The sequence below is a fragment of the Pelecanus crispus genome, chromosome 2 (genome assembly GCF_030463565.1).
Source record: "Pelecanus crispus isolate bPelCri1 chromosome 2, bPelCri1.pri, whole genome shotgun sequence".
Lineage (NCBI taxonomy): Eukaryota > Metazoa > Chordata > Aves > Pelecaniformes > Pelecanidae > Pelecanus > Pelecanus crispus.
In genome coordinates this window covers 72648801-72673857 of record NC_134644.1, presented here as the reverse complement: position 1 = coordinate 72673857, position 25057 = coordinate 72648801, and the positions used below count along the sequence as shown (strand labels likewise).

General features: G+C 38.5%; 1 protein-coding gene and 1 non-coding gene across 2 annotated transcripts in view; one reads left to right on the top strand and one right to left on the bottom strand.

Moving 5' to 3' along the window:
- The window catches only part of CDKAL1 (CDKAL1 threonylcarbamoyladenosine tRNA methylthiotransferase), a 432229-nt gene that overhangs the window by 243820 nt on the left and 163352 nt on the right, over positions 1–25057 (top strand). The window lies entirely within an intron of this gene.
- On the bottom strand, positions 19903–19975 carry TRNAR-CCG (transfer RNA arginine (anticodon CCG)). The gene has a single exon. It is a non-coding gene; the product is annotated as a tRNA-Arg (tRNA).

Sequence of the window (25057 nt, the reverse complement as noted above, 5' to 3'; positions counted from 1 at the left end):
TGTGCCCGTGCACATACGAGATTAGGAACATGCTCTGTATTAAGGCTGTTGTACAAGCTTGCAGTATCTTTAATAAGAGTATCATGAAATTGCCTTCACATTCCTTTCTGATTCATTTAGCTGAAGAGCAGAAGAAAAGTGTGTGGCTCTGCCTATGGTTTCTCTACCATTGTTTACTGTGTATTATATCGCGTAATCCGTCAGCCAACTTTAATTTCACAAGCTACTCATTGTGTTTAAACAGTGCGTTTCTTATATTAAATATTTATGGAAGTCTTTGGGAAGAATACATTAAAATGGCAGATGGAGGTCGTTTCTAGCATTTTCTTGATTGAAGGCTGGGGACCCCTGTGAATTTGAAGTCTGCTTTCAAGGAAAGTTCACAATGTCTGATTATAACCCAGGCAGGCAAGAATTCCACCAATTCCCTGCACTGTGATTTCAAAAAGCAATGGCTGCCTACAATCTTCATGCTTCAGCACCTTTCATTTTGAAATCATTTGCAAGTGCACTGAAGAATGGTGAACAAAAGCATTTACAGTTGTATTGCTTATTAATAATTCAACAGACCTGCAAGTTTTGCACATTAAGATTACTTTACTCATTGATTTTTAACTAGTAAAGCTAAGTGGAAAATCTGGCTTTTGATGACAGTCCAATTGAGACATGTATGTTCAGATTCACCAGTAACCTGGGATTTTTGCTAGCCAGGTGTAAAAGGAGCCAGGCAGAAGGGATGTCATTATGTCAGGCAGGCGAGGTGTCCCAGGTCCTCAAAGGAGAGGGCAGATGATGGTGGCTCCTGCCTTGCCATGGCTAGCTGACCTTGCTGCTTCGTGTTGCTGTTCCTCCGAAAGACACCGTGAGCATCTCTGCTGATGTGCAAGGACTGATTTGCAAACACATTTCGTTTTTAATATTTGTGAATTTCACTAGTTTATCAAGTACAGTAGCTGATGATTTTAATTTGTATGACTTGCTGTCAAAATAACATTTGCATATATTTTTCATTGGTTTTTTTAATGTCTGTGATCATGAGCTACTCTCAGTGACGACTGCAAAACCAGAACCTACCTTTTTTTCTTGTTAGAAGTTTGTCCTCCAGCCCCTTTTCCTTTACTCTCATGGAGACGTTTTCCATACCTATATACATGAGAAAGTAAATTTAAGATGATGTGTTTTTAGAAATAAAAACATAGTATAAGAGATGCAGTCTTTTAAACATGCTTGAATTCATGTGACTAAAGGCATATTTGGCTTTGTCTTTTTTTGATAACAACTTTATGTTTTCAAAAAATATTTAAACTGCTAAAATGATAGAAAAACATTTAGAAAAGCATGCAGCAAGATAGCATCTGATGACCAATTTTTAATCTTTTTTATTCTGTTCATTAATTCATAAACATATGCAAATGTGATAAGAAATTGATGGTAACTGAAATAATACGGTGGAAAAGAAATTACAGAAGTACTGGAATATTGAGAGACAGACAAAGTCCACTAGGATATATTCATCATATTTAAAAAAAACAAGCAACCAAGCCCTTCATTAGAGAAGGCATTGTTTTAATCAAGCTTCATGGCAATACCATGCCATTTAGGAAAGTTTCTTTGGGAAAAATATGGTAAATAATGTGTTACCATCTAGAGGGACGTACTTTTTGCTTTTATTTTTTGCTAGAATAACTCTAGTGTTTTCCCATTGCAAAGTATGTTTATTTTTGTCATTTGGACTTTTTGGCATTTTTCCACTTAAACTATATTTATGCTTTTCTATTCATAAATTCTGAAAAGTTCAAGTATGAAAAAATGAGTTTTGTCATTACACATTACCTTATAAAAATGTATACACTGTGTAATATTTATTACATATTGGGAGTATTGTACCCATCCCTTCTTGGACTGATAAAAATAGTAAGTTCTTGCTTCAAAGAGTCTACTGTCAGAGCAAAAGGCACGTAACCACAGCAAAAATAACTATTCACAAAATGCCTCAAAATGCAAGCAAATGAATCAACCCTTCTGGGTTTTATGTAAACAAATTCTTTTTATTCCTTCTGCAACTATAAATTTGGTTTCTTTTTTTTTTTAATTATTCTGTCATTCTCTGTCCATGCAAATCATCATAACAGCTGTCTACTCTGTGCAGGTTGGGTGGCTTGATCGTGTCTCTTGACCTTAACTAATACTGATGCCAAAGAGGACGTGCTTATGATGGAGGCTGTTATTGATAAAAGGGCAGTTTTGGAGTCAGTTTTACTCCCTAAGAAGTTCTTCTATCTTAAGATTTGATTAAAATTTAGGAATCTCATACATTTCTTTGAAAAGTTATGTATATACTAGATTTACAGTTTTGCCTGTGAACCATTTTTTCAGTTAATGTGTATATAGATTTTTAATTTTTTTTTTTTTTTACTTAAGAACTTCTGGTTTTTCTTTGAGTTTCTTTTAAATGACATATTGGGTGTTTTGAAACTTCTGAACACACAGATAATAAAGTTAGGTGTGAATTCAAACCTAAAAAAATAATTTCCATAGAAAATTGAGGGAGAAATTCCTTATGCATGAAATTTCAACTGTAATTCTAGCATTGTTTGGCCATGTTGCTATAATATATTCACTGTAAAAACTAGAAGCTGTGTAAATAAGTGAGTGGCAGTTGCCCCAGGCAGAAATTTTTACTGATGCAATGAGATAAAAGTAATTAAGAAACATGTAGACTGATGGGTAATTAAATCCATGGGAAGCATTTTGTAACTAATTACTATGTTCTAATCACAGATTGCTTTCTATTTGTCAAGGTAAGTGTATATAATTACACAGTTCCCATTTTCTTTCATCTAAAATCATCCCAGTTGGATGAGTATTTTTTAAGCAAGCCCAGACCTCTTAGTTTTTGGCAGTTCTTTTTCCTTTGAATAAAACAAACGAAGTGGTGGTCATCTTATTGCTTGAATTCAGGTGGCACAGCTGTCTGCACTTACCATTGATGCTCTCTGCCATGCTTGCATCATGTCATGTTCTGTGACACGTTATTCTTATTGGTTTTGCGTGTTCGTACAATGTTTAGATGCCTAATGACATTCTGATACATGTCACTAGACTGAATTCAAACACCAACATTTAAGCATCTTAATTGCACCTCTTTATGCCTCAGCTTTTCAAGTGCAAATATTTTAATACTTGAAATAGAAAGATTTCCTTTTGTTAGGAAGAGTGATATAGTTTAGATAAGGCTTCGTTAGTATGTGCTTAGATAGAGCTCGCCTACTCAACTTAGTTTTTTCCTAATGTGACACTTCAGTTTGACTTTAAGTTGGTTTATGTTTCCAGCTTGACAAGGTGTTTGAGGAGAATCTAACTCCATATTTGTACTTGATTTTGCCTTAGAATACAGGATTCCCTGATATGTCTTTTCTAAGCCCTGATTTTCCTTGAATTAAGACAAACGCATGGAATAGGTAGGATATGAAAATTGTAGTCATCTTTGGAATTGCTATTCAGTACGCTCTCTTTTATTATAAAATCATGGATTCATCTGTAATCAGTTAACTTGGCATTTTCTCCTGCCTTGACAAATTACTTAAGTCGGTAACGTGAATAAGTATTGCTCTGTCGTGCCAGGGAACTGCCATGAATATGCAGTAAGCTTGTTCTTACTCTTCTCCAGTGACGGTCAGGACCGGATGCTTTGGGAACAGTGAAAGAATGTGAGGCAGCTCAAGGTGAAGGCTTAACTTAAGGCTTGCATAGCCTCCCAGCTTCTAGGGCCCTCCCATGCCAGAGGTTGCAGCCTGAAAATCATGTTTAATAGCCTCTTCTTTCATAAATTTGCCTATAGACTCTTACAGTTCCAATTTCTGCAGCAGCCTGCAGCAGTGAGTTTCATACTTTCTGTAATCAATAATCATGTACTGTGTGAAAACTTTCCTTTTTACTTAAGGCTACAGCTTGAGCGACTCGCTGGTTGAATTGTTTTGGATTCCTGAATAGTGAAAATAAATGCATAGTCATTTTCCTGATCGTCTTTTCTGCAAGTTCATGATTTTGTAGATCTTTGTTGTATTCTCCTTCACCTCTATCCTTCTCAAACTGAGTTGTGGATTATTTAGTCCATTTTCTTGTGTCAACTTTATTGCAGTCTTCTTTATGATAACTTTTATGAAAGAATGTCATGATGGAATTCAGAATTTTGGAATACCAAGGATGTGTGAAGAGGCATAGCATTGGCTTCCCCTTAGTTCTGTATTCTTTCTTTATTCAGTGTTAACATTCTGTGAACTTTTTTTGATTGGTGCTAATTAGATAATGCTTTCACAAAATCTCTAGAGAAAAATTTATTTCCCTTATCATCATTTTGAGGCCATCCTTTTCAGGACTTTTTTTTTTTTTTAATGGTGTGTTATTTTGTGTTTATCTGCATAGGGTTTCATTGGCTGTATTATTATCACCTATTAATGCAGTATAGTTTCCTCAAGTTGTTATGGTGAATTTGGTTTTGACTTCCTGTGGATAATTTTATGTCATCACAAATGTTTCTTCCACACTTTTTTCAGATTGTTTGTTGAATACACCAGTCCTAATCCTGGTAACTTCTCTACATTGTAAAACTGGTAAATTATTCCTAACAGTTGCCTCCTATCTGTAGCAAGGCAATCCACAAGAGGCATCAGTCCGTCTATCCTACAAGGTATTACTTTCTCTAAAAGCTGTTGGTGAAGGACGTTTGAGAACTGTTTGGAAATCCATATGCACTGTTTTGTCTATATGTTGACTGATTTTTTGAAAAAAAAATAAAATAAATGTGTGAATTCATATAGGCATAAGGAGACATAATTAACATTGACATAAATACAAGTTGTCCTAAATGTGGCAGGGAGTTTGATTAAGAATGTGGCAGCTCATGGCTTGGATGGGTGTAGTCTTCACTGGGTAAAAAAATGGTTGGGTGGCCGAGCCCAGAGACTAGTGGTAAATAGAGTTAAGTCCAGTGGGCGGCCAGTCACGAGCAGTGTTCCCCAGGGCTCTGGTTTGGGGCCAGCCTTGTTTAATATCTTTATCGATGATCTGGATGAGGGGATTGAGTGCACCCTCAGTAAGTTTGCAGATGACACCAAACTGGGTGGGAGTGTCGATCTTCTGGAGGGTAGGATGGCCCTGCAGAGGGATCTGGACAGGCTGGATCGATGGGCCGAGGCCAACTGTATGAGGTTTAACAAGGCCAAGTGTCGGGTCCTGCACTTGGGTCACAACAACCCCATGCAACACTACAGGCTTGGGGAAGAGTGGCTGGGAAGCTGCCTGGCCGAAAAGGACCTGGGGGTGTTGGTAGACAGCCGGCTGAACATGAGCCAGCAGTGTGCCCAGGTGGCCAAGAAGGCCAAGAGCATCCTGGCTTGTATCAGGAATAGTGTGGCCAGCAGGAGCAGGAAGGTCATTGTCCCCCTGTACTCGGTGCTGGTGAGGCCACACCTGGAATACTGTGTCCAGTTTTGGGCCCCTCAATACAAGAAAGACATTGAGGTGCTGGAGCATGTCCAGAGAAGGGCAACAAGGCTGGTGAAGTGTCTGGAGCACAGGTCTTATGAGGGGCAGCTGAGGGAACTGGGGTTGTTTAGCCTGGAGAAGAGGAGGCTGAGGGGAGACCTTATCGCTCTCTACAACTACCTGAAAGGAGGTTGTAGTGAGGTGGGTGTTGGTCTCTTCTCCCAAGTAGCTAGCGATAGGACGAGAAGAAATGGGCTCAAGCTGCGCCAGGGGAGGTTTAGGTTGGATATTAGGAAAAACTTCTTCACGGAAAGGGTAGTCAAGCATTGGAACAGGCTGCCCAGAGAGGTGGTGGAGTCACCATCCCTGGAAGTGTTCAAAAACCAGGTAGATGTGGCACTTTGGGACTTGGTTTAGTCTAGTCTACCCTTGATTGGCTTGGAGTAGACTTGGTAGTGTAGGTTAAAGGTTGGACTGGATGATCTTAAAGGTCTTTTCCAACCTAAACGATTCTATGATTCTATAATGGTACCAGAATAAAATCTGAGACTCGCCTACATATAGCGTGCAATTTTAGGCTCAAAGGTATTTAATCTCTTATGTTTTAAATTCTTCATAGTATTTTTAATACTTAATTTTAAATACCTAGTTTAAATACTTAATAGATGCATTCTTCATGCAGAATGTTTTTGCGGCATATCAATTATTAAACAAACCACACTGAAACTCGGTAGGGCTTGTGCTCTTACATTGGAAATGGAGAAGTTAAATATCATTCACATCCTTTGGCATAGTGTAGGTCAGATTTGATTTTTGCCATCCTAGGTTTGAACTTGGAATTATAGCTATTACAGACCTTTTCTTAGAGCCTCTTTATCAACTTCGGATGTATAATGAAAAACACTTAGCAGCACTTGTGACAGCTGAAATTTTGGAGCCTGTAAGTGGAACACAGTAGCTACTTCTGCTGTTGAACAGCTACTGACCTGGTCTAGGACAATTTGAAGTTGATTTAAGGGGAAAGAAGCCCTAAAATGAACAGGCAAAATGTGAAGTTTTACTTTCAAAGCTAACAGAAGCTAGCAGTGGGCTCAAGGAGGCGGCTTCAATATCCTTCCAGTCCTGGCCCTTTGTACTGGCTCCTGTACTGCCCTCTCCCCTAAGATGATGCACTGTATGGCTGCTCTCTGAACACCTGGAGAACTAGTCTGGGTTAAAAGTAGCCTTTCTTAGGAGGATGGGGAGAGGTTAGGTTTAGTCGGTGTTGATCAATGAGTTTCTTTATCTTTTTCACTGCAGAATAGAAGGGAAGAGAAATAGGTGGCTGGAGAAAAGTTGTGACTGTTTAAGATGCCATCCCTTTGTGTTTTGTTTTTGTCATTGTTTTTTTTTTTTTTTTTTTTTTCCTGAATACATCTTTTGGTTATTTCTAAGGGTGCTTATCTGCAGCAGCTTATGTTGCTCAGTGTCAGGGCTGTCCACTGCCATGTGCTCTTCCTTCCAATTACCTTTTCTGATTCCATTGCTTATTGAGCAGCCAAACAGAAGGACACTTCGGAATGCTGTTTTTCAACAGAAAACTAATAATTAAGAAAGGGGGGGGGGGGGGAAGCTTGACTCCTCAGCTTGCTACTTGGTTTTGTGCAAAGGTAAAATAGCGGACAAAACCATGCAGCAGACAGGGGAGTGAGACCATTGTAGATCCAATACAGATCCTGTTAAGTTGCTTGTAGGACAGGACTCTTAGAAGCAAAACAACAGCTTGGAAGAAGGAGAACAGACTTGGCAATGCAAGTAGACTTGATTGTCAGTCTTTGTCTGCAAACAAGTGTTGGTGGTTGATGAAGAGGTGTCTACCGAGACCTGCCTTTAGGGTGAAGCAGTACTGAAAGTTACGTGTCATAATTTCAGTCTATAAATGCGGCTTACAAGGAAGGGGTGAAGGATAAATCTCTCATGAAATAACTACTTCAGATGAATGCATCTGTTGAGAGTTATCATGTATATGCTTTTCATTTCCAATACCCAAACTGATGACTTAAGAGTGGGATTTTTAGAAAAGATGCATTGGGTTGATGTTTATATAGTGAGTACCTGGCACTATGTAGACTCATATTAATTCCTACCATGTTAGAACTAATTATAGTAAGAAGAAAACTTATCTATTGACTTTTTGGTTATAAACAGAAACAGAAAGAAGTGCTCTTTCAAAAAACACTTTATTTTCTCATTTCTAAAATGCATTCATTATTTGAAATAAAAAGCGTATCTCCAATGGGTGACATAGCCATGGAGTGTTTGCAATTTAGAAGAGAGCTAATTAAGTGCTCTTAGTAGCGTAAGATGAATGTTATTTATTTACTGAGATCATTCAGGCATCAACAAATAATGTTAATGTTATACAGTGTGATGTGACTCCTCCTAAAGAACTATTTTTAAAGAAATTAAGTATGACCACACTACAGGCACAGCTGTGCTTGTAGCTCATGTAAGCATGCACAATCTAGCTTGAAATAAGCCACCTTTTATTGGTAGTACTATAACTTCAGGTCACCAGAATATTTGTCAAGGTTCAGTAACAGGTTTCTGCTGAGTTCTGTGCCTTTAGTAGTATTCTCCTATAAATAAATGCCTGGGATAGCTGCTTCAAGCCAGCTTGAAGTGGACATGTCCAAGCTAAAGCAGTAATGCACTACAAATGTGCTAGTTTGTATTATTTCTTTAAATTAACACTTTCTTTAGAACTTGATACAGGCAGCACGCTGCTGAATACATAAGCCTTCAAAAATCTTTCAGGTTTTTAGTCACCTCTGAAGTGGACTGTATGCAAGTTACTACTGAGTCTGAGATGAAATGCATTATTGCCATTACATGGAGTCATCCAGTCCCTCATGTTTCATAAATACTGCAAGAAATTCATCCAGTAGTTACAGCTATAGTGAAATTGTTTATATTTTCTCCCACTGACTTAAACAATGCTGCTATCCTCATCCTGACTCTTGTGCAATTATGTAGAAATAACAGTGCTTTAATATATGTTACGAAATTGGAACATACATTTTAAGTAATGACATTGGAATGCTTTGGATTAGAAACCAGCGAGCAGCCTTTGCTCTTCTGAAGATCAGATGCTTAAGTAAAGTAGTATTTTCCTATGGAATAGAGAGGCAGGGATTAACACTTTGAGATGGACTCTATAGGCTCCACAGAATGTCAGTAGAGTTCTTTAATGTGCAGAAATAGTTTCAACCATTCTTTCAGTGGTTTTTTGCCCTGGATAGTCAAGTTCAATCCTTATAACTCATGTAAAATCACTGCTCTGCAGTAAGATTTCTCTGGAAACTTTTGTGCTTCATTTTATTTTTACAATACCTGCCTCTTGAAATGCCAATGCACTTGTATTTGTTAGAATATATCTTTATTAGGAAATACAACTGTTGAACAAAAACATGTATCATTTTGCTCCTCTTTGCAGTTTAAGGTGGGCTAAATAACAAGATGCTTTCATTGGTTCTTTTTCTGACAGATATTTAGGTGGCCCTGTATGTTCCTGTTCTTCCTATAAAATAATTTGAACCACAAAAAATTCTTTCCTGGCAGTCTGCACCTTGGCTAATTGGCGCTGAGGATGTCACTAGCCAGGTCTGAGCGACCTCCTGCTGCCGGTTTCCCAAGTTACGAATCAGAATTAGCTGCTGACAGCCAGCCAAATAACTTCAGCAAATACTTAGGACAATGGGCACTGAAAGGCACCGAGTCTGTGAAGTCAGTCAGTGGTTTATGGACACAAGCATTTCTGAGGATCTCTTAAGCTGAGCCACATGGTGCTCAGCTAGGAAGTTGATTGATGGTTTTACAAAGAAAAAAAATGTTTATGAAAGAATGCTTTTCTTACAGATTATCCTGCATTAATATATATCTGATGTGCCTGGCAACGTTTCAGCAGCTGGATGTTTGCCAAGCCTTGACACTCCTGCAAGACACAATACAGTTTGTGTCTAGCAGCACAGAGCTTTTTGTTTTATGATCCTGTTTTTAATGAGGCGGGCACTTTCATATGAATTCTCCTTCTCTAAATCAATAACACTTTTACACTGTGATCGTTATATGTTAAATTGTTTATCCAGGCTAAAGTGGAGTTCATTTTTGCAAATTTTTGCTTCTTATCCAGAATTTCAGGCTATCATATCATTTTGTTTCAGTGATTGGAATAAACACAAAAGGTACCAGAAGTACCATAGAAAATGTACTAACGAGATTCCCTGTTCATGTATCCCAAAAATAAGCTCAGAGGTGTTTAAATACCTTTGTAAAGATCAGTGCTGTAGGATATCAGTGGGAGCTGGAAGCCTGAATCCATTTGTAGATCTGTTTGTAATCATTTCAGAGTACTTGAGAAAAGTGTGATATTTTATGTCCTTATTAGACTTATTTACAAGTTAATTTCATGGGTTATTTTGTGTAATTTGTGCTGTTGATTTCATGTATTTTGTGTGCTGTTTTATAGGGGGGAAAAAGGCATTAATGTGCAGTGGGATCTGGGAGAGCAGCAAAACGTAGTCATTCTCAAACCACGGTACAGCAATTGCTTAGGCTATGACTCCCTTAAGTTAAATTTATAATTAATGGCTGGAAAAATAAATTATTTTACTCTGAACTTTTACTTATGTCCAGCCTCCCTTACATCACTAGTGAATGATTTTTTTTTTAAGCCAAAAAGTTCTCGTATGATTCAAAATGATTGAAAAGATGTGTGTGATTTCTTTTATGAGAGAGGCTTTAACAAACCGTCATTGAGGCTGAATTATTTCTCGTTACTAGCAGAGGGTGGTTCATTTAAATTGGGTTTAAGGTCATTGACAGGGCAGGTTGAAGGGGAGGAAAGAGAGGAGATATGCATTGTGGTTAAATGTGTTGGAACAGACCTGCAAAATAAAATGGAGACTGTCAGATAGTCTCAATATTTGTTCTCTCATGCATAGAAACGTACACAGAGAGAATATGCAGGAAAACAGTTGGTCCAGTGGCTTGCATTCAAGCATATGGTATGATGAATTGCTTGGAGCCCTAGTGATAAAGAATATTAACAACCTGAAGACAGAGAATCATTTATCTGTCCCATCCTGTTGATTATTGTCACATACTATTCTTCAGGTATAAGTAGAGCTAGACTAAAGTAGTTGGACAAGTAACTGTAATTACAAGTTGCAAATTCTTGTGAGTCTGTACTTACGCAATGCTTGCGGTATTTATTTGAAGACCAACTCTTTCATGATGTGATAAAGCCTGCTTTCTTAAAGTTTGGTGCCCTGTGATGCTGATATTCTTCTCGACCAGTATGAACCCCACTTCCTCGTGGAGCCTGTGATATCCCTGCCATGGAGGAGTTGTAGCTAATCCAGCCTGGTGGCTGCAGCCAAATAAACTGAGTAGTGGCAGAGTCCTGCCTGCCATCCCTTTAAGTGGGACACCCGTTCGGGACACGCTTCTCCAGCTGGTTACTAGTGTTCATGAAACTTGGGAGAACTTAATGTTGTTGAGATTTCTAGTTGTCGGTCAAATTTGATAGAAATTGGCCAATGAGTTCAGAAGTTACTGGGATAGAATGATGTGTGCACAGCATGATCATGCAAGACTTGTTTCCTCAGATAGCCTGATTAAAGATATATTTCTTAAATACAAGCTTAAGGAATGCAAGTCCACATTGGAGACTTGAATAGGAGGATTCAGTTAACAGTCTTGGGATCTAGTAACTCAGTTCTTAGTAAATGCAAAACATTAGTTGTTTTAAAAAATAGAAGCTCAGACTTGTCCATTCTTCTGTATTCCTACAGACCAATGTAGATTTAAACTAATATTTTCTAAGTAAGAGTGTCATCAAAAGCCTTGTTGGAATAGTAACTCTAAACCTAAATAAATGAGGGCAAACTTCACTGTAATCCCAAGATGACTCGATATTTTGTTCAACTCGAGGAAAGGAATGTATTTCTCTTGAAAATTTTCTTTTAAGAGGTTTCAGTTTATTTTTCTGTGCCAATCTATAGTTAATACTGTGTGGTGTTATTTAACAGTCAGTTTTGCTCATTACTCTGATTTCTGTTTTCATTCATGTGTTCATGCTCATTCTTAAAAGGCTTCTTTCCCATGCTGAGCCTCAAACAGTATCTGAGCTGAGATACTGCAGGTATGTCTAGAGGTTCTCTGTAGGTTTCAGGGAAGTGTTTTCATCCTGTGTGTCATTTTTGGTTTTATGCTTACATGTTTCACTGCATTCTGTCATCCTTATTGCGAATTTATGGCATCCTTTTAATTTTCCTTTGAGGCAAAATGTTGAAATAGGTCATTGCTTTCTGTATTTTACTAGAGGGTGGAGATAGGAGAGAGGAAATACTAGAAAGGAATCTTTCTGAAAACATTTTTTCTGACTCAGAAAGTCACTATTCTCATCTCTATTAACCAACTGTTCCCCTTCCTAGAAAAAAATGAAAAGTTTCGTTCTAAGCTGCAGCCAAATTGTTGTTATTGTTGTGTAGGGACAAAAAGATGTGTTATGCTATGACTTAAAAGTTACTATAAACCTTTATTAGATTATTTGGAAATTACAGCACATGACCGAGGGCTAACAGCTCATGTTGTTAAAAAGGAATTATTGGCAGTCAAAACATACTGTGTAAGAAAGGACATTTCTCCCATTTCTAAAACAGGGGAAGAACAGACCTTTCAGTAGGTTTCTTCTTTTGTTTCTAGGATTGCTAAAGCTTGTTTCCATACATAGAAGTGACAAATGGCATATGTATATGCAGCATGTTTCATCTGCAGCAGTGCAGCAGAGTATGTGATATCATACGTTTTCATTTTTTAGTCATGCTTTGGGTTAGGTATGTGATGACTTTGTAGTGCATTGTATGTATTTTTTTTTCTTTATCCAACTTAGTGATATGCATTTTGGTATTTTTAGTAAAACTGCTCTACAAAATATCCCATCTATCATTATCAGGAAATACGAACATATGCAAAAAAGTAATCCTTTACCAATTGGATCATATTTCTTTTGGAAAAATGAGGAACATTTTTGAATAGCATTTGTGTTTGATTTGTGATTCCTCTATAAAGTTTAGGTTGGAATTCATCTTCAGGTCTCATAGGGTCCTCATAGAAAATTATTGTTTAAGTTCCTCTAAAGATAATTTATTTGTGGAATTCTGAAGCCACATACCAGTCGTAGATTTCTATGACTTGATTGCAATGCTACTATTAAGTGGATTAGTCATTGATATGCTGAGCTAATATTATTGTAAGTGTTGAAAGGCTGAGTATTTTAAATTTTAATACAGCATGCCTGTGCTTAAGAAGCCATATTAAAATAGTAGTGACAACAAAAGCAAAACCTCACTCAGTGTTTCTGACTCTTTGGCCTGAAACTTACTTACAATGAATTGTTTTCCTAGTATCACTGCCAGTTGCAGCTTCTATAATCAAATTGAACAAAATCATATAATATGAATAGCACTTAGCAGTAAGAGAATTCACAAGATTTTCGTGCTTGTTCAGAAAAGACATACCTGGTTGGTATGCTATTCAAAAGGTTTTTCTTTTTATATTGACTTGTGAAGTTTTTATGTAAGACTGACTGAACTGCTGCTGCCTGGAAGAATTTTTCTCCAAACTGATTTTCCTGTGCCCCATGAAACATCTGGTAAGCAGCGGTCATTGGCAAGAGTATCATAGCAGACAAATTGCGCCACTCACCCTGACTGCTGTGGTGTTTTGTGTGTTCCTGTCCCAGTGACGTGTTCCTTAGCACACGTGTGCACACCGCAGACAGGCTTTGGAACCCGGCCTTCCCTCCATGCTCCTCTCCTTTCTAAAATGAAATACACATTCTCTACTTAATCACCTAAACACTGGTGCTTCAACATGCCTGTGGCAGGTTGGATGAGTCTCCTAGAAATGAACTCTTTGTGGAATGATGAAAAGTACTCCTGATGGAAAAGCCATCTTGAGAAACAAAAGAACAAGTAATAACAGCACTGTTCCTCAACCGTTAAAACTGCTGTGCAGAGAAGTAGTATTTGAAATGCAATTACATGGTTTGAAGGGAAATGTGACCTCCTAGTGTTAGGCATAACTCATTAAAGAAGTCTTTAAGGCAAGTGTATTATTTTTTATCATGATTTCCCTAATGATGGCTTTCTAGCAGTTAATGCAGCTGAGCAGTTGTAAGATTTGTGAAGATTTACCTTCATAAATTATTTCCTCAAATTACATCGCTAGGTTGTGTCTTGCAGAGCTAAATACAGGATGTAGAGGTGTTGGTAGTAGGTATAAAGAACACATTACAGGAAATCGTACATGAAGGCAAAGGTAAACTTGTATAACGCTTGTAGATTTCTACCCAGTGTTTAAAGAAAAACTGTCTAACAAATAGGGAAGATTATGGAGCAGTTCATCTTGAGTACGCTCAACAGGCATGTGCAGGTCAACCAGGGGATCAGGCCCAGCCAACATGGGTTCATGAAAGGCAGGTTCTGCTTGACCAACCTGATCTCCTTCTATGACCTGGTGACCCACCTGGTGGATGAGGGAAAGGCTGTGGATGTCATCTACCTGGACTTTAGTAGTAAAGCCTTTGACACAGTCTCCCACAACATTGTCCTAGGGAAGCTGGCAGCTCATGGCCTAGGCAGGTGTACTCTTCACTGGGTAAAAACCTGACTGGGTGGCCGAGCCCAGAGAGTTGTGGTGAATGGAGTTAAATCCAGTTGGCAACCAGTCACAAGTGCTAATCCCCAGGGCTCAGCTTTGGGGCCAGCCTTGTTTAATATCTTTATCAGTGATCTGGATGAGGGGATTGAGTGCACCCTCAGTAAGTTTGCAGATGACATCAAACTGGGTGGGAGTGTCGATCTGCTGGAGGGTAGGATGGCCCTGCAGAGGGATCTGGACAGGCTGGATTGATGGGCCGAGGCCAACTGTATGAGGTTTAACAAGGCCAAGTGTCGGGTCCTGCACTTGGGTCACAACAACCCCATGCAACGCTGTAGGCTTGGGGAAGAGTGGCTGGGAAGCTGCCTGGCCGAAAAGGACCTGGAGGTGCTGGTCGACAGCCGGCTGAACATGAGCCAGCAGTGTGCCCAGGTGGCCAAGAAGGCCAACAGCATCCTGGCTTGTGTCAGGAATAAAAACAGGTAGACGTGGCACTTTGGGACATGGTTTAGTGGGCATGGTGGTGTTGGGTTGATGGTTGGACTGGTGATCTTAGAGGTCCTTTCCAACCTTAATGATTCCTAGTTTTACTTCATTAAAAAATAATCCAGCCAGCAAGCCAGGAAACATGAAATTACTACTCTACCCCTTAATTGGTTTAGTGGTGGACTTGGTAGTGTTAGGTTAATGGTTGGACTGGATGATCTTAAAGGTCTTTTCCAACCTAAATGATTCTGTGCTTCTGTGGTTATTAGATTATGTCAATAATTTTTTTAAACTTTTTTCCCTAGTGTCACCTGCTCCGTGGTTTTTTTATAAATGGAATAATAAACTGTTTTTCTGAGTGACTATGCTCTTGTTTGAATTCTAGTCTTGAAAAGATTCAGTAATTGCACTTTGGATATTCTTTTGATAAAGATTCCCAAATAGCAGCTCATCTCTCTTAATTTTGATTTAATTTGTGTTCTTATATTGATATATGTAATAAGTTACTCAAAAGGTAAATTATTGTTTATAATGAGACCTTAATGGGCATTAATCTGTATGAGAAAAATAAATTAATATCCTTCAAAACCCTTGAATGATTTTTCTTTTACCTTCCTGTGGACATCTCCAACAGATTTTAATTGCATTCTGATTATGATATATTTTGGTGGTGTGTCCCTGAATATTTTAAATAAATTTCGATTAAGGTGATTACACACCAAAGAGGCTCTGGGTACTCAGTGAGAATTCAGTAGATATACTTAAATGACTTCATGATTTAGAATTATGGAAACTACATTACTAGTGCTATACAAGCATTCTCCTCTTTGGTCAAGTTGACCCATTTAGAGTTGCGGAGAAAATACCATCACTTTGAGAAAATATTTTAAGTAATACTGAACATTAGAGGAGGGTTTTGACAGAAATCAGGGGAATATGATGTTATTTCTATCTGTAGACTATGTAATTTTTAATGTATCTTTTCCTGATTATTGTTTTTCTCTTGAAAAAAAGAGGCAGCACCTCTAGCTTTGAGGTTACTTACTGACTTGCTACTGAACTGTTTTAGCTTATAGTCAAGTTCAGCAACAAGTTGACATCCTTGCAGCTACAGGCCTTATTCCTAATGAATGAATGGCATTATCTACGCTATCATGAGGAGGTAACTTTAGATAAGGATTATCATCCTCAGAATCTGTATTTACACATTAACCCTCCGTATTGCTGGCTTATGGAATTGTTTAGCCAACCACCTTGCCCTTGCACATGCTGACTGTTTTCCCTGCTTTCTTTTATTCTGTGGCATAGCAGTTTGCCAGATTCTTGAGCTATTTTCTCACTTTATACAAAGAATAATTGTAAATAAAATTAGTCTTTTCCTTAGAATTTGGTACTTTAAGGTAAAATGACTGTGATATATAGAAGAATTGCTGAAAAACAAAGGAAAACAAACCTTTTTTTATTACAGTATTTCTGTAGTCTGTGTTGCCATTTGAGGTTTACATTATTATATCTTGGCTCATAACTTAGTGTGAAACAAAACATTTGACACTCTTAGATTTGTCACTTATGACAGTACTTTCTTTTTAATTGTGGGGGCTTCTTTTGTGATCAGAACATGTAACATTCTAAAAGACATCTCCCCTAGTCCTGAGATACATAGCAGAGCAGAGATTATTTATTTGTTCTTGTTAGCTTTTCAGTCAAAGACAGACATAAGGTATCTTCTTTCTTTGATTTTAAAATGTCAACATTTTACTGTAACCCAAACTATTTCCAACTAATTTTCAGGTATTTTTTAAAAAGTCATTTGTAAATACCCAAAATGTCGTTTCTTTGTACTCTTGCTGTTCATCTATTTAAAAAAAAGAGAAGTAAAAAACATTGAACAAAATAGGACTATAGGATTCAGCTCTCGAAAACACAAGAAATTTGGGCATGAGAATGCTTTCTGGAGGATGAGTTTCCATGTCAAATATCTTTCACACACCCTGATAGCTTGTGTGCAAGCTGCTGTTGCAGAATTTGTAAGCTATTCTCTTTCTGAACTCAGATTCAGAGAGTTATTTAGCTTGGCTACAAACATTTTTAATGGTTGAAACTTGGTATGCCATGTTACTTCCCAGGAATTAATCAGTTTCCATGAAAACATGTTGTTTAAATGAATCCAAACTCATTAGCACTGCAGAGATGGATACTCAGTAAAAAGCCTCCATTAATTAGCACTGCATCCTGTAATATGCCTACAGCTCATGACCATTTCCTTGAATTTGTGCAGTGTGTGACCCTTTGCATCTGATACTTCATCTACAGCAGACCGATAGCCTATGTTTTGGTTTTAAAACAGCGAGCGTATGTTATAATGAGTGGCACGTTACCCTTTTTTTCCCAATGAATTCCTAAGTCATAAACAAGATATCTCATATGCATCATTTTGAATTCAGAGTTCGAAGCAGATTTCTCGTTTATGTTTTGACAATAGCCATAGAAAGAATAAATTGTAGTTCTTCAGTTTTTAAGTTTATGGAAATTTTGCTCTTTCTCTTTTCCGTAGCTAAAGAGTATTTCTGCAGGGTGCTAGACTGACCCTTCTGGTGGAGGGTTGAGTACTCTCTCTCTGCTTCTAGTACAAGAACAACATGAGCCTATCAATAGTTCACAAAGTGTATTTGTGAGGCATAGAGCTGAGAACAATAATTCCATGCTTCAGGGACATGCATATCTGTATGCTGTGTACAGGGTTGCAGAACAACAACTCTAAACTTGTGCCTGTCTGCATTTTCTGAACTAGTTTTCCTTTGTGTTTTAAGGGACTTAAATTTTTGCAAAATCCATTACCTGTGGTGACCCAGTCCTTTATGCTTTAATTTCTTGTTGCATGTACCATTGCCTATCATTGAACTTGCTTCTTGAGTAATGTTCTTGGTTCAGCAAAGAACTAGTTAACATCAGCTAATTCTCTCCCTGATCATTAATACACATAACTTTTATTCTGTTAACTTAGGCAGTAGATGTTCACCATCTCTGAAAACCAACTTAATTCTTGTAGGATGTGTATGGAATGGCAAATTTCAGTTTTCTCTTTTTTCAGCTGGCAAGTGTAATGAATGAGTGGCAACTTTTTAGGGTTTTTTTTTTTTGTCCAAGAACTAACCTTCAGAACAGGCCGCTGGAAATAGGAGGGCCATAGGCAGGTGGCCAGCAGAAAAAGCACAGACTTCTCTCTTAAAAGAACAATGTCCTCATCCCTCAACCTGAGAAATAGGACCAACTCATGAAATTCAACTATGGTTTTTTCCCTCCATTTTTTTTTAAATGCTTTCCTCCCCTTTCTCTTCAAACTGGCTACAAACCCCAATTTATCATCATGATGTATGGTATCATTAATCCTTCTTGAAAGCAATATGCATAATGCTGCAGTTTTGGCACTGAGAAAACTTCTGCAGCCTGACTGTCTTGATGCCCTTTTGAGTCTCTCTTGTTCCAGCAGAATGAAACTGGACTCATAATAAGTTTAGCTATCATGCTGTTTGCAGCAGCAAGTGACCTATTATACTGTTCTCTTTCCTTCCCCCTCCCTCCTCTCCCCTTTGCTAACGCATTATAGCTACAAAACGAGCAAGACAGGGCTGCTAGTTTATGCTCTAGCAGTAAGCTCTTAGGAACAGAGGTCCCTATAGGGTAGAATGACCCCTTTTATAAGCAAGGACAAGGGTTTGCTTTGTGGGAGAGAGAAACCTCTTATGCTCTCTTTGGAATTTAATGATCAGTTGGCCCTATCTGCTGCACGCTTTTTATTGGGAACTCTCTATTTCTAACTATTTTTTTTTATTAATACCACAAAAAGAAGGAATAATTTTAACTAAACTTTTACTACTGTCACAAGCTTTCTTATTCCTTGTTTCAAAATACTCCTCGTTTCAAAATACTTTGCTTTGCTAATCAATATAGTCACAGAAGTGAGCAAAAGAAACAATATTTGATATAAATTGTAAAACTGCTAAACCCTACAACAGTCACAGGTAGTAGAATTCCTTTGTAAATGCCTTGATGATGAAGCACTTGCTGCAAAAAGAGCAGTTCTGGTTTTGAGACTTTTATGCAATGAATTTAGATAAATAAGCAAATTCAGTGGACCCATGTTCTAAACAGTTTCATTAGTTTCATCTTTCAGATGCGTGACTTCTGAAAGGGAAAACCTTGAATAAATCTGTTTGTAGCTTCCACTTTCATAACCACAGAAGATAAAATGGAAAGGCACCATTAGTCATATGGCTATTAGATTCTTCTGTCAGACTTCACATCTAAATATAAAGCAGATGGTAGAGTATCCTTACGTTAAAGTTAGCTTGATGTTGCTAAAGGGTAGATAGGTAGCTGGGCCAGAACTCTTCATTTCATTGTGTAGTTGCTTTGGTAAAATCGTCAGAGTAACCCTAAAAATTAATGTGAAAGGTGATAGTAGAAGTGTCTGCATGTGTTTGGTTGGGGGGGGAGTTTTTGGTTTTTAATTTTGTGCAAAACCAGAATGTTTTGTTACTGTAACTTAAAAGTAATTAAGAAAAGTTTTAACTGAGCAGTCCTAATGCTTGTTATTTTTTTTTACTATGGTCCAGCTCTGATTTGACTTTGGAAGTTACATAAAATAAAACAAGGAATATGAATGCACTTTGAGGGAAAGAAATGTATAAAACATAAAATTTTAAAAATTTATTAACATATTTTCATTGAAATAAAATCAAGCTGTTTCTTGAGCTCTTTTGCATCTAAGTTCATTTAAGCTCTAATTACAACTTACTGTATAAGTGAGATAGATTAAGTTATCTTTCCAAAAAGTAAAACATGCTAACCAAAATTCAAGGGGTATTTCATACTCCTGAAAAAGCAATTGCCAGAAGAATTAAAGGGGTCCAAGGCATGATTAATTTTGGAGTTTGCAAATATAGCCCAAACTTTTTTCCATTAGTTTTCAGGATCAGGAATTTGTTGTAAGTACCTATGTCACATCTGTGGTAAACGAACTTTTAAATCAAGTTCCTGTTATGGCTTCATATAGAATAGAATAGAATCGTTTAGGTTGGAAAAGACCTTTAAGGTCATCCAGTCCAACCATTAACCCACACTACCAAGTCCACTCTAAACCAATCAAGGGTAGACTAGACTAAACCATGTCCCGAAGTGCCACATCTACCCGTTTTTTGAACACTTAAAAGGTGTATGTTACGACCCAGATGGGACTCGAACCCACAATCCCCAGCTCCGGAGGCTGATGCCTTATCCATTAGGCCACTGGGTCACTCAGTGTTTGAGAATTTCATACCATGTATATGTATATCATGTATATAAATACATGAGAACTTTAATCATTTGTGTGTGCAAACATTTACTTAAATTAAGCATCTAGGCAAGGAGAAAGAAAAAATATCTTGAATTTTGTTACTAAGTGTAGTAGACAACACTGCCAAACAGAATCTTCCCAAGTGATATTGTTGAATGTTCTGCTTTTAAAATATCCTACATAGGTGGAATAATCTGAGTCAGTGTAACTTGGTCTGTATGTCACTTCATATTAGCTCCCAAACACATTTGTTCTCAAAAATATGTAGGCCATAAAAGTTAGTGTGTTCATTTCCTAAGCACTCTAATATACGTGTCATCCTGCGGGTAGTAGAAACCGCAACTGCTTTAAAGACTTGTACTGTACTAAGCACCTGCAAAACATAGCTGTAGTTTTTGTAACTGCAGAACAACAGCCAGAAGTAATAGAAATATTCCTGCAATGAGAGGCATCCAAGTGTGTTTAGAGTGCCGGCTGATGTCATTATGAAGCTGTTCTCTCTCACCATTCAAAAGGCGTGACAATCAGGAGATTTTCTTGATGACTGGAAAAAGGGAAATGTCACCCTGCCCTTCAGGAAGAGTGAGAAGGGGGACCTAGGGAACTACAGGGCAGCTGAACCTCACTCTCTATGGGGCAAACCCTCCTGCAAGCCACTTCTAGGCACCTGAAGGGCAAGAAGGTGTTTGGGAACAGCTAGCATAGATGTACCAATGGCAAATCGTGTGACTGTCCTGAGTAACTTTCTGACAGGATGTCTGGCTTCATGGTGGAGACGAAAGCCGTGGAGTCTTTGGGGTTTGCAGGGGTGGCAGGGAGGGAGGGTTGTTTGGGTCTTCTGGTTTGTTTGGAGGGGTTTGGGGTGGAGGGTTTTTTTTTTTGTTTGGGGTTTTCTGCTTTGTTTTAGGGTTGGGGTGGGGGGGTTACCTTGAATTTAGCTAGGTCTTCAGCATAGTCTTCCATAATATTCTTAGATTGGTGAGATATGGACTGGATAAGTGGGTGGTAAGGTGGCTGAAAGAATTGACTGAACTGTCAGGCTCACAGGATGGTGTTCTAGCTGCCGGTTACTTATGGTGTTTCGCAGGGTTTGATACTGGGGCCAGTATTTCGTGTCTTTATTAACAATGTGGAGAGTGAGCTAGAGCTCATTTTGAGCAATTTGGGAGGTGATACCAAATTGGGGGAATAGTTGACTGGCTGGAGGGTAGGGCTAATATTGCAAGGGACCTCAACTGTCTGGAGAAATGGATTGACAGTAACTTCATGAAGTTCCACAAAGTCAAGTAAAATGTCCTGAATCCAGGACAAAATAACACCATGCTGCAGTATGGATGTGGAGAGCTGACTGGCTGGAAATCAGCTTTGCAGACATTGGAGTTCCTCTGGACAAACTGATGAACATGAGTCAGCAGTGAAAGCCCTTTGCAATTATCAGCTGTGTCCTAGACGCTGCTAGCCAGAGTGCAGCCGCAGGCGCAGGACAGTGACTAGTGCCTTGTGTTTGGCAATGATGAGACCTCACAGAGAGAGAGTGCTCTGTCCAACTTTGGGCACCCCAGGACAAGGCTACTGTCAGCAGAGGGATGTTGAAATGACTAGGAGGATGGAGCACATGACATATGAGAACTGGATTTGTTCAGCTTTTGAAGAGAAAACTAGGAGGAGATCTTAGTGCTGTCTACAACTGCCTAATGGGAGGGTATAGAGAAGGCAGAGCCGGACTGTGTTGTAGTCAGAGAGGTCTTGCAGGGATAGGATGAGAGGTAAGGGGACAAGTTGGAACACAGGAAATTGCAATTAGGTGCAAGGAAAAATATTTTACCCTGAGGCTAGTCAAATACTGGAAGAGATTACCCAAAGTGGCTGTGGTATTTCTGTCCTTGGAAATATTCAAAACACACCTGCACAAGGGCCTGAGCAATCTCGTCTAATTGGACCTGATTTGAGCAGGAGATTGGATTAGATGACCTCCAGAGGTCCCTTGCAATCTAAGCTATTCTGTGATCCCACAAAAAGAAATTTTCACTGTGTGTATGGAATTGTCTTTACCTTTTGGCTTTCCTGATGAGCACATAAAATGGAATTTGTTCAGGCTTTTAAATTAAGTCACTGTGTGTAGCAGGTCTTTATGTAATACTAACCAACACTTCAAAGCAATTTATGCTATTAAAGAGTTATTTTAAAACTATTGATTATGACTCTAATAGTGAAAATTCAGAGAAATGGTTTTCTGGTCCTCATTTTGAAGTGCAGTAATGCTGGGCAGACTTTCCTGGCCACTCAACCAGCCATTGCTTCCTCCTGTGTTGTGAAGGGTTGGTTAAGCCAGTCATCCTTTTGCTAGGCTTTCTCTTTTAACAGGAGTTTTGGGGATCTTGTAATTTCTCCAAGCATTGCATTCCAGTAAGTCAGCCAACATTCATGATGCCATTTAGATCTTGTTCTGCTGTTCGTGGCAAGCATTAAGAAAACAGGAGTGGACGGTCATCTTTCACTTCCTTAAGACTGTCCAGAAGGGTAAAAAAAATATATCTTTTGAAAAGAGGAAATATGTTCAGGCATAATAAAGATGCTCTAGAAAGTCAGGCTGTGAGAGACTTATCTAGAGCTTTGCCCCTCAAAGTAAAAATGAGACTGTGATGGGACCAGTTTGTATGTAATATGTCGTGAGCAGAGCTGCAGTTGTTATATTGCTGAATTGTAAGCTGACCCACACTTTCCAAAATACTGAAAAAACATTGATCCTTTAGATCATAGCCTGACAGCTTGCTGCTTTCACCAGCTCTGTACCTAGACCTGTCTTTTTTCTTCAGTCTACTTTTGTCATCAGCTTGCCAGATATCCTGCAGTTTCTAATTGTGACTATTACGTGTGTTACTTTTTGACTCTGGGATAACAGTGCATTTGTACAGGACTGTATGTACCTCCATTCTCACTCTCCTCTAGAAGCCCTGTGCATGTAGACATCAAATAGGGATTTCTTGGTGAACTGGGAACAAATCCTTCCAAACCTCCATTAGCACCAGTGAGTTGCTCCCAGTTTGATTTACTCTTTCAGGAAGTCCCTGCAATGGGATCTTTCAGTGGTGATCCGTGTGGTTGAACTGACTGTCTAAGAGGAGGCCTGGACTCTTACATGGTGAATCAATGCTTGCAGAGTGCTTCAGAAGTACAGGAGGAATTTGATTCCTGCAAATCTCAGTTTCTGTTTAAACTTGCATTATATTCAGGTTGATACGGTGATAGGGTATGTACACAGATGTCTTCACACTTTCTCAGTTGAGGCACTGATCAGCAAAGTAATCTAGCACATGCATCAAGTATGTAAATAGTACCTGTAAAATCCATGCTGACTAAATAAGGGGAAACTCATATAGTTGAAAATAAATTTATGTAGGGTAAGCTCATTCTGAACAATGAGCACATTTAAAGTGAATTTGATTTTTCCAAGCCTTTCTCTCCGTCTTTGGCTATGATTTTTTTCAATTCTAAGGGTGTGATCAGGAATGGCAGGGTCAGACCGATTGTCCTGAAGTCTTGCAGGCAATTTTTGACAAACATTTAAGTCAGACCTCCCCTTGGCAGATGGTCTTTCAGGTTTCTGTGGTGCAGTGGGAGAGGTATTTCTATGGTCTGTGCAGCACTGCGGGCTGCCCTAAGAATTCGCCATTGGAGAAGGAATAGCAAGGAGGTCGGACAGTTATTGATAAGTGTATGTGGGCTACTGAGAAGGTCAGTGTTGGGGGTCTCCCACCAAGGCAGCCTGCAGAGAATTGTGTTGCTGGAGAAGCCACTCCTGCTCACATTAGAAAATCTCACAGGAAAGAAGGGAAGGGGAGGAAAAAAATAAGGGGATTTTGTGATAGAATTTTGTCTGTACAAAGTACAGCAGGTTAACAAATAGGAAAATTTCAGCGTGATTGCTGTCCAATATTTTAACATCTTCAGACATTTTTGTAGATTGAAGTAAATTAATATTTCAGATGGAGTAGATTTCCCTTCAATTTGAAAGATGTGTGCTACGTCTGAAAACAGTGTTTACAATAGTGACATGAAAATAAAGCAAAATAAAAAATGCTAGAAATTTTTTATTAAAGAAATTAATCATTTCAAGCGGTCTCTAAAACAGAAATGCACATATCTTGTAAAAGTGACAACTGTAGGATTTCTTGTCTTCTTTATGACAAGGTTGTTTAGGCTACCCCACAAAAATGAAGGTAAAACCCATGTCAGATAATCTGCAATGAGTATTCTTTATATTGAAATGTTGGAGGAGTAGGCTCAGAACCTCCTTCATTTACTTGGAAGTTTTTCTTTTTCCAACTTTCTTCATTCTCAGTCATCTCCAATTACAGCAGAGCAGATATCAGAAGCCAGCTGTTGAGGTTACTCTTTTGAGCTGGGTGGTGGTGGCAGAGTGAGAAATAAACTACGAGCTGTGACCGAAGGCAGACTTGTAATTACTTGAATATAATGATAATTGGCCTTAATACTGTAACAAATGCTCTGAGTTTGCACATCCAAACTCTGCAGTTTGGATCAACTTTCTTGTTTACAAAATCAGCTTGCTTTTATTAGCACCAGAATTACCCAGTAACAGAATGGTGAATGATCTAGTGAGGTTCACTGCAAAAGAAAGGAAAAAATTCTGTCCATGATTAAACAGTGGATTCAAATGGGTTCCTATATAGGGCTGGAATTTGAAGGGGAAGGGGGTTGAGTGAAAATGGGGAGTCTTGGTTCACTGTGTTAATACTGTTTGGGAGGTCTGTTGTTTTCTCCTCTTACCTGGTGTAAGTTTAGACTCCTAAACTCAGGATGCAAAGGGCTGGAATAAACAGCCTAACAACAACTGGCATCAAACCTCTATCACACACAGTTGTGTACAAAGTTGATTTACCCTACTTGTAAATACTTAGCACTCATAGCAGCTTTCAGTTTTTGAAGATCAATTTTGTCTGCCTGAAACTGGGACATGAACTTTCTTCTAAAATACAGGTGTCCGTCCACGTGTCCCCCCCATACTAAGACTACATC